The sequence below is a fragment of the Mesoplodon bidens genome, assembly GCF_964165515.1.
Source record: "Mesoplodon bidens genome assembly, chromosome: 1".
Lineage (NCBI taxonomy): Eukaryota > Metazoa > Chordata > Mammalia > Artiodactyla > Ziphiidae > Mesoplodon > Mesoplodon bidens.
Genome location: NC_138176.1, coordinates 214,529,806 through 214,539,649, shown reverse-complemented (window position 1 = coordinate 214,539,649; position 9,844 = coordinate 214,529,806). Strand labels below are relative to the sequence as shown.

The 9,844-nt window shown below is 37.7% G+C and overlaps 1 pseudogene across 1 annotated transcript; it reads right to left on the bottom strand.

Annotated features, from left to right (window-relative positions):
• Positions 1–716: 716 nt before the first annotated feature.
• Positions 717–2,634, bottom strand: LOC308612219 (60 kDa heat shock protein, mitochondrial-like; annotated as a pseudogene). Its single transcript has 2 exons — positions 2,405–2,634; positions 717–2,195 (listed from the first exon to the last, which is right to left on the bottom strand). The product of its transcript is annotated as a 60 kDa heat shock protein, mitochondrial-like (transcript).
• Positions 2,635–9,844: the final 7,210 nt, after the last annotated feature.

Below are 9,844 nucleotides of genomic sequence, written 5' to 3'. Positions count from 1 at the left end.
TAACATTAGATAATCCATACATCCACCCACATAATAACACTCTATGACAATAATTTCAAGAAGAAAAATCATATAAATATCACAGTAGATGAAGATCAATATTTAATAAAATTCAATACTCTCTTTGTGATAATAAACAAACTTAGCAAACTAGGAGTTGAAGGAAATTTGCATAACTATAAATAGTATCTACCACATTTTGCAGCATACATAATATTTAATGGTGAAAACTTGGAATTTTTTTAACTTTAAACAATTGTTATTTCACAAAGGTTGTTACATAATTGGATATTGCTGTACTCTGTACCTAATTATCCTTACTCTCCACAGAAAGGCTGCTTCTCAGCTTCTCCTCTGTTGATGGCAATCACTAAATCCTGATTTTAACAGAATAGTAGTAAAAATGCCTCAGTGATTTAAGTTGAAAGCAGTACATTGGTACATGGCTCTTATACTCATTTACCAGGAATGTAACAGTGTCTTTATTCAAAAATACAAAATAAATTATCTGTAGGCATGGACAATGACAGCAGTAAACCATTCTATGTTGTCAACTGAAACCAGTAACTGATGGTTATAGTGATTTTCTTAAACATCAGCCGGACTTTTCTTCAGTCATCTCCTTCAACAGACCTCTCTTCAAGTTTCTGGTGAGGAACGCTGCCTTGAGCTTCCTCTCACAGTTCACTAATGATGGTACAGCCCTATTCTAGGAATTAGAACATGCCACCTCCCATCCCACTTCCCATCCCACCCATTCCGCCCATTCCAGGATCCTTCTCTTCTTTAGGAATTTCTGTGACTACAACTTCTGCTGTAGTTAACAGAGAGGCCACTCCAGCAGCATCCAGTAATGCAGTTCTTACAACCTTAGTTGGATCAATGATTCCTTTTCCCACCATATTCACAAAACCTCCAAGCATAGCATCATAACCAACTTCTGAAGAACTCTGCGAATTTTTCTCAACTATCAGTGATCCTTCAATACCTGCATTCTTAGCAATGGTCATTGCAGGAATTTTGAGTGTTTTTAAAATAATTTCTATACCAGTTTTTTGATCTTCATTAGCTGGAGTTATTGAATCCAAGGCTGGAAGGCACCGAAGCAGGACACAGCCCCCTCCCAAAACAATGCCTTCTTCAACAGCAGCTCGTGTAGCATTAAGGGCATCTGTAACTCTGTCTTTCTTTTCATTCACTTCAACATCACTTGTCCCACTAAACTTTAGCACAGGAACACCATCTGAGAGTTTTGCCAGACGTTCATTCAGTTTTTCCTTTCCATATTCACTAGTTGTGATATCTAGCTGCTCGAGGATTTCTTGAATATGCTTTTCAATTTGAGCCTTATCACCTTATCCTGTCAACAGCACGGCATCATCTTTGGTCACAATGACCTCTCCAACTTTTCCTACGTCATGAGGCTGAACATCTTCAAGATTTAGAGTTAGTCCTTCTTCTCCAAATACTGCACCGCCAGTAGCAATAGCCATGTCTTTAAGCTGGTTCTTTCTATTGTCACCAAAACCTGGAGCTTTGACTGCTACAGCCTGAAGACTAACTTTCAGCCTATTCAAAACAAGTGTACTTAGAGCTTCTCCATCCACATCTTCAGCAATTTTGACCAAGGGCTTACGGTGAGCGTTGGCAATTTCAAGAGCAGGAACAATGGACTGGACACTAGAAATTTTCTTTTCACTCAAAAGAACATAGGGAACTTGGAATCCACTTTTCTGACCTTATGATGTATTAATAAAGTATGGAGAGATATACCCTCTATCAAACTTCATGCCTTCAATAATTTCTAGTTCATCATTCAGTGTTTTCCCATCCTTTCCTGTGATAACACCCTTTCCTCCAACCTTTTTCATTGCATCAGAAATGATGTTGCCAATTTCTTTGTCTCCATTTGCAGAAATCGTAGCAATCTGGGTGATCTCTTTCGGGGTTGTCACAGGTTTAGACTGCTTCTTAAGTTCAGCAAGTACAGCATCAACAGCTAACATCACACCTCTCCTGATTCCACTGGATTAGCACCTTTGCTAACCTTCTCGAAGCCTTCCTTGGCAATAGAGCATGCCAGGACAGTAGCAGTAGTGGTGCCATCCCCAGCCTCTTCGTTTGTGTTATTGGCAACATCTTGAACAAGTTTAGCACCAACATTTTTTTTTTTTTTGCGGTATGCGGGCCTCTCACTGTTGTGGCCTCTCCCGTTGCGGAGCACAGGCTCCGGACGCGCAGGCTCAGCGGCCATGGCTCACGGGCCCAGCTGCTCCGAGGCATGTGGGATCTTCCCGGACCGGGGCACGAACCCATGTCCCCTGCATCGGCAGGCGGACTCTCAACCACTGCGCCACCAAGCACCAACATTTTTATATTTATTTTTTACGTCAGTGGACTTTACAACAGTCCATCTTTTGTCACTTTGGGACTTCCCCAACTCAGTAATCACTGTCCTTCCCTTGGACCCCACAGTAACAGTTACAGCATCGGCTAAAAGGTCTACACCTTGGAGCCTTAAGGTCGGGCATCTGCACCAGATTTTACATCTTTGGCATAAACCCGAGTGAGATGAGGAACCAGGGCCCTGGACACTGGCCTAATCTGGTGAAGGACTGCGGGCAGTCGAAGCATTTCTGTGAGGCAGTGGCACGGCGTGCAGGCGACAAGACAGGCCGTTGGCAGTGGGTGAGGGCGGAATTTTTTCTTAAGATCAGGAATAAGATAAGAACATCTGCTTTCAGTGATTATTTTTACGTTTTTTTCCAGAGGTTCTCGCCAATATAATATAAAAATGAAATAAAAAACTAAGGCATACAAAGATTAAAAAGGAGAGACTATAATTGTTCTTCTCAGACATTATGCATTGTATATTTTAAATGTTAAATGTATGTTAAAATGTCCGTAAGATAGCAAGAAAGTTTAACAAAGTTATTTGATAAAAATCAAGAGAAAAATGTAATTGCAAGTTTCTAATAGTGATGGGGTTGCTTGCATTGAACCAAGCCTTCTACTTGGAACAATTATAAATTCTGAAGAAAAAAAATTTTTAACTATCTTTTGAACAGAGATGAAAAACAAAAATTTGGAGCAATCTCAAATTTTGAAAGAAGGGACCTTGCCTGGGGCAAATTAGCATTTATATGGCTTTCTGCCTAAGGAACCCCCTGATGCTCTCTTGGAGCATCTAGAACTAAATCAGAAAGCAGCAGCCTCACTGATCTACTGTCTCTTCTTAAAGGATCTGTCATTCCTCAGATTTCAGGCTACCTGGCTATCCTAAAATCTCAGCTCTAGGATGGGTTTAAGAAAAGTTATGATTCTGTAGTTTATCTAGAATTTTCTTGTTGTTAGGGCAAAGGCACCACTCTTTCCCATTTTCTACAAACTCACATAGAAGCAGAATTCCCCTACCCCACTCAATCTTTCGCAAAGCCCTGCCCACATTCCAGAAGGGCCAGCTCCCACTTGAGGCCAGATTTCAGGTGCTGGCAGAAAGACTGCCCACAGATAGATACTTTTAAAATTTAATATCGTATTTTTCACATTGCCCACCATTACTCACAGTTGCGACCTCAAGATGAAGCTCCCTCAGTGTTGCCCTCCGAGCCACTGAGGGAAAACGGCGGGGCTGGCATCTGTCCTGCCACGTTGCGGCGTGGAAGCCGCTAGAAGAGCCTTAGGGAGTTGCAGGGTGCACTTCCCCCCTTCCCCTTTTTAATCATCCAGCCCCAATCAACATTTGAGGAGCCTTTCTATTTTTTTAAATTAATTTAATTAATTTATTTATTTGGCTGTGCCGGGTCTTAGTTGCAGCAAGCAAGATCTTCATTGCCGCATGCAGGCTCTTAGTTGTGGTATGTGGGAACTAGTTCCCTGACCAGGGATCGAACCTGGGCCCCCTGCATTGGGAGCGCGGAGTCTTAGCCACTGGACCACGAGGGAAGTTCTGAGGAGCCTTTTTTAAACACTCAGGCCTGTTGGTTTCAGAATGTATTTAAGTGGTGCTGCCACATTATGTTGCATGGCAGAGGGGACTGTGAGGTCTTGTTATTTCCCCTCCTCCCACCCCTGCTCTCCATGGCACATCCGTCTTGAGAAAAAGTTTGTATTTTCTTTTTAGAGTTATTATTTAGGTAGGGTTCCTTCTTGTTCATTGCTATGAAGTATTTTGTTGTATGAATATATCGAATTTTACCCATTCTGCTTAAAGAAGATGTGAGATAGATACACACACACACACACACACACACACACACTAGAGTATTACTCAGCCATAAAAAAGAATGAAATAATGCCATTTGCAGCAACATGGATGGACCTAGAAGTTACCATACTAAGTGAAGTAAGCCAGACAGCAAAAGATAAATACCATATGATATCACTTATATGTGGAATCTAAAATATGAGACAAATGAACCTATCTACAAAACAGACTCACAGACAGAGAAGAGACTTGGGGTTGCCAAGCGGGAGGTGGGTGGGGAGGGATTGGGAGTTTGGAATTAGCAGATGCAAACTATTATATACAGAATAGATAAACAGCAAAGTCTTACTGTATAGCACAGGGAAATATATTCAATATCCTGTAATAAACCATAATGGAAAAGAATACGAGAAAGAATATATATATGCATCACTGAATCACTTTGCTGTGCAGCAGAAATTAAGACAACATTGTAAATCAACTATACTTCAGTAAAATGAATTTAAAAACATATTGCCCATTCTGTGTTTAATAGACATTTGGGTTGTTCCTATTGGCTAATACAAAATAAAATAGTCAAGAATAATTTTGAAAAGGTCTTTTAATGCATTCTATTGACGGGAAATTGCTGGTCTTCAGGAATATGTATAGTCAAGGTTAAGACATAATGCTAAATTCTTTTCCAAAGTCCTTATACCAATCCTTTTCCAACCATGTATGATAAATCCAGTTATTCCACATCTCTCCATAGCAAAGCTTTATGGTACTTTATAAATTTAAACCATTCTGGTGAGTATAGAAGAACCTCACAATTTGAATTTCCCTGATGACTAATGTGGTGAACAGTTTCATATGTGCAATGGCCACTTGGTTAGTCTAAACTTTTAAAGTGCCTGTCAACATCTCTCATCCATTTTTCTATTCATTTGTCTTTATTTTTCTTACCAGTCATATTTGTTAGCAAATATCTTCTTCCACTCTTTGTGTCACTCTCTTAAAAGTATCTATTGATGAACAGCATTTTAATGTAATGCTACTTATCAACATTTTTTTGTGTCCTGTTTTTAAAATGTTTTTCTACACTCAAAATCCTCAAGAGATTTTCCCCTTCAAGAATGTCTTGGCTGGGCTTCCCTGGTGGAGCAGTGTTTGAGAGCCCGCCTGCCGATGCAGGGGACACGGGTTCGTGCCCCGGTCCGGGAAGATCCCACATGCCGCGGAGCGGCTGGGCCCGTGAGCCATGGCCCCTGAGCCTGCGTGTCCGGAGCCTGTGCTCCACAATGGGAGAGGCCACAATGGTGAGAGGCCCGCATACTGCAAAAAAAAAAAAAAAAAAAAAAAAAAAGAATGTCTTGGCTGTTTTCGGTCCTTTGCATTTCCTTGTAACTCTTGGGCTCAACTTGTTAAATTATATTTAAAAATATCTTTTGGCGTTTTTATTAGATGATTTTAAGAATTTTTTCCCTTTGATTTTCAGGAAATTTACCTATGATGCTTCCACATGTGATATTCTTTGTACTTATCCTGCTCTGGATCTGTTGTGATTCTTAAATATGTGGCTATAGATGTTGCAGAACTTTTGCAAAAATTTCAGCCTTTATCTCTTTAAATATTGATTCTTTCCCAATTTTCTTTCTTCTCCTAACGGAGATCAATTGCATATATGTTACAACTTTTCACTATGTCTTCATGTGTCTCTTATCTATGTTTTACCATATTTTTTCTCTTGGTGCTTCCGTTTGCCAATCCTCCTTCATCCATGTTAATCAGCTTTAAACTCATCCACTGAGTCCTCAGATTTAATTATTTTATATTTTAGTTCTAAATTTGTCTTAGATTTCTTTTTGTGAATTTTAACTTTCTGGTAAAATTCTTTTCTTCCATTTTCCTAAATATCTTAATCACAGTTATTTTAAAGCCCCTGTAAGTAAACTCCAATACTATATGTATTTCCTGTGTGTTTATTTCTACTGTTTTTTTTAATCTATTGGTTTCTGCTCATTAGAATGTATTTCTTGGTATAAATTTTATTTTTATACAGTTGAACATACAGTAGTTTTATTGAATGCAGGATATTTTACATGAAAATTTCCAGAAATAATTTAAGGACCAGAATGATGATATCTTTCTCCATAAAGGATTTAATTTTGCTTCTGTTCCTCTATTAAGGCATGTGGGGGCTGATTATACAGTCTGTACAAACCTGGGCTTCAGTTTTGTCAATTCTGTTCTATTATTGTGAGCAATCACTCATAAAGCTCACCCATTCAGTCATCCAATTAAAAGCTAAAGTCTGTACCAGGGCCCCTTCTCCTTGGAAACCTTCATACTCTAACTTTTTTCTCCTTCCCTTTCTCTCCACCTCGGCACTATGAGACTGCCTAAAGCTTTGCTTAGTTTCTTGGCCTCTTGGTCACCTTTCACCTGGTTTACCCTCTACTCTGCTTCTATTATACTCATCTTAGAATCTGGATAGATGCTTAATATTTGGCAAAAAAGCTATGCCAGATGTTGGGCTAATTTCAGTCCCTCTCTTCTCTCTCAGATCTTAGCCTGTTAGGTTCTCATGACTTTCTGATTGCTTCCAGTTTCTATAGTTTTGTTTTGCCTGAGAAACTTATTAGAGTAATAAGAACTTACACAACTGTAGGGGAATCTGGAAAACAAAGATCCGAAGGAAGAAATTGAAGAATCAGAGACAAGTCACTAACTAGCGCTCCTGAAGCCAGGTGCTCCCATTTGCTGAAGTGAGAACACAAAGGGATGTTAGTGGAGAGGCCTATGGAAGGCCACTGCTTCTGGATCCAGTTTGGAGCTTAGGACCACGACTGATCATCAGGGCTAGCGATCATGAAGAGGAGCTAAATATAGTGGGGAAAAGAAAGGACAAGGTGGAAACCACGGACATCTCTGCATCTATTTTTCACCACGTCAAAAATCATAATAAACTTCAAAGCAAGATGCCAGCTGCTTCACTTCTACCTTCCAAATCTCATACAACTTTCAGTTTGGCCAACTCTAAACTGGAACCATACAGAGAAAGGAATTCTGGGAAACATAGGTCTAACCTAGCCAAGTTGACATGGTACAAAACCACCAGAGACATGACAAAAATTTTACCCACAGGGAAACCAGATAGCCAGTAAACATACTGAAAGATGCTAAACTTCACATTTATTCAGAAAAATGCAACTTGAAAACACAAGGAGATACAGTTTCACATGCCTCTCATTGGGTAAAATTAAAAGTGTTAATGAAGATCACATAATCCTGACAGAGTGGAAATTGGTTCAACCACATTAACAAACAATTTGGAATATCAAAGAAAATTGAAGACGTGCATACCTTTTAACCCAGTGATTCTACTACTAGATATACACTATTCACACATGTATACAAAGAGAAGCTTACCAAAATGCTCATAGCAGCACTGGTTTTAACAGAAAAAGAAAAAAAAGAAGAAAATTAAATGGCTTCTAGTGGGATTCTAGATAAACATTTATTTGTTCATATAACAAAAAAGACTATAGAGTAGTTAAAATGAAAAAATTAAAACTGAATGTATGAACATGAGTGACTCTTAGAAACAATATTGAAAAGCAAGCTGCTAAAGACTATATAGAGTGTAATAGCATTTCTATTTTTTTAATATGCAAAATAACACTAGTACATATATTTATGGAATTCATGTATATGTAGTAGAAATATGAAACATTCCAAAGAGTGAGATCAAATTCAGAGGTGTGAAATAAGGGAGAGTTCACGAGAGGCTTCCATCGTATATGTGATGATGTTATTTCTTGTGCTTGGTGTTGGCTGCAGGGATGCTTGTTTTATTCTCTCAATGCTTCTTTCTCTCCAAATTTATTTATTAATCACTGAAAAAAGAAACTTGATCTTGCCACGTATATTTCGTCCCACCTGCCTATGAAAGTAGTCAGTTATTATTACCTATTCACTCCACAGGCCAGAGAATCTTCCAAACCTTAATTATTTTCCCTGTTTATTTAAAGTTTTTTCTCTCTCTTTATATAAAATTAACCATAGTTGTTAGATATTTTTTAAGGCATGGTTAAGGCTGAGCTCTGTTTTTTTTTTAATTCAATAATACTATCTCTGTGATTTTTACATTATTAAATAAATTTAGATTTGTTTGATATATTTTTCTCTACTCAGGTAGTGTCTTATTTTGGAATTGATTTAAAAAAAAAATAAAGGGGCATTTACTGAAAAGAATTTAGAGGATTTATACCTTTTGTTAAAAAATTGAGAACACTTGCTCACTGGAATTCTAGGTGGTGATTTGGAAGGCAGAGCAATCTGGTAGGGCTGCTCCATTGGGGAAAGGGGGCTATGACATAGAAGGAGAAGCAAAGGAGGCATCCAGGCTTTGGAATCTAATAGAATGGAGGGGAAGAAACAAAAGGAGGAAGGAAGATGGGAGAATGTTGTGGATTATGTGAAATGGTCCTCCCTCACAACCCCTCAAATATTCAATATTATGTTCACAAAATCAAAAAATGCTGACTGAGACTGAAATTTTGAGGAAAGTGTGAAAGAGGGGATATTCACATCAGGGTCTGACATGGCAAAGACTAGAACAGTACACATGGCTAGGAGCTCAGAGGCATAGAACTTTTGAGAAAACACAGCAAAGAAACACAAATTTTAGAGAGAGCTTTGATCTACTACTAGACCTACGAGTAGAAAGCAGACCACGTTTATTCGGTTTTCCAAAGGATAGGGGGCACCACTGTTGAGCTCTCTATTACACGAAAATATATTTATACCCACTGAACAGTTTCCATTCCGTTCAATACAGTTTGTAAATAAAATTGAGATATAGTACTTGTTTCCAGAAGAGTTGTTTCAAAGCAACCAAATTCAAATAATATGTTTAATTGCATATATTCTGCTTAGGACTTAGCTGAAGAAAAATGGTAATATTTTCTCAGAGAAAAATGTGAATTAAAGACAGAGTCACATACTAATTTCATTTTTACATCTAAATATATAATGAGAATATCTTGATGCCTTTTGGCAAATAGACATATGCTTTTGCCTCTCCCTTCAGGAAACATAGATGGTAATACTGCATGATTCCTAATCAGGGCAACAATCTCTAAATAAAGTATGCAATACTTGGGAAGATTTTTTTTATTAAACATTTTTTACTCTTCACACTTATAATCTTTCAACAATATTAAACATATATGTTGATAATTTTCACTGAAACAATTTCTTTGTTTTCTTATATTCTATTTCTCATGAACTAAAAATGATTCTACTTTATTTTAAATTTAAAAAGTGCTTGTATTAGAAAAAGAACTATGCTAGAGATACAAAATAAGTAAAATTTCTTTGATTAAAAATAGTAAGAGCTGTACTATACTAAAACTATTATTTTTTTGTTATTAAGTGACTAAATTTCAGTGATTTTTGTTTTTATGCATAATATTTGTTACTTTTTTAATTCCCTGCTGATATGAGAACTGCATCGAAGTATGTTATGCCATTGGTGGTTTTCAGTGAGAGAAAGAGAAAAGTTAAACCTGAAATTTCTTGGTTTTTAAAGACACTTGCTAAGCAATAGAAATGTTTCTCTTTTATCAGAAGTTTCATGAATGGTAAAAGTTA